Source organism: Mustelus asterias, chromosome 7 (genome assembly GCF_964213995.1).
Source record: "Mustelus asterias chromosome 7, sMusAst1.hap1.1, whole genome shotgun sequence".
Classification (NCBI taxonomy): Eukaryota; Metazoa; Chordata; class Chondrichthyes; order Carcharhiniformes; family Triakidae; genus Mustelus; species Mustelus asterias.
This window is the reverse complement of record NC_135807.1, coordinates 2,745,672-2,746,532: the sequence shown is the minus strand read 5'-3', so window position 1 is coordinate 2,746,532 and position 861 is coordinate 2,745,672.

Below are 861 nucleotides of genomic sequence, written 5' to 3'. Positions count from 1 at the left end.
TATCTATATCCTGCTGTATTGCCCGACAATGCTCTTCGCTATCCGCAAGTCCAGCCATCTTCGTGTCATCCGCAAACTTGCTGATTACATCAGTTACACCTTCTTCCAAATCATTTATATATATCACAAATAGCAGAGGTCCCAGTACAGAGCCCTGCGGAACACCACTGGTCACAGACCTCCAGCCGGAAAAAGACCCTTCGACCACTACCCTCTGTCTCCTATGGCCAAGCCAGTTCTCCACCCATCGAGCCACTTCTCCTTGTATCCCATGAGCCTTAACCTTCTTAACCAACCTGCCATGTGGGACTTTGTCAAATGCCTTACTGAAATCCATATAGACGACATCCACGGCCCTTCCTTCGTCAACTATGTTTGTCACTTCCTCAAAAAACTCCACCAAATTTGTAAGGCACGACCTCCCTCTTACAAAACCATGCTGTCTGTCACTAATGAGATTGTTCCGTTCTAAATGCACATACATCCTGTCTCTAAGTATCCTCTCCAACAACTTCCCTACCACGGATGTCAAGCTCACCAACCTATAATTTCCTGGGTTATCCCTGCTACCCTTCTTAAACAACGGGACCACATTCGCTATCCTCCAATCCTCAGGGACCTCACCCGTGCCCAAAGAAGCGACAAAGATTTCCATCAGAGGCACAGCAATTTCATCTCTCGTCTCCCTGAGCAGTCGAGGATAGATGCCATCAGGCCCTGGGGCTTTGTCAGTTTTAATGTTCCCTAAAAAACCTAACACTTCCTCTCTTGTAATGGAGATTTTCTCTAACGGGTCAACACCTCCCTCCGAGACACTCCCGGTTAACACGCCCCTCTCCTTCGTGAATACCGATGCAAAGT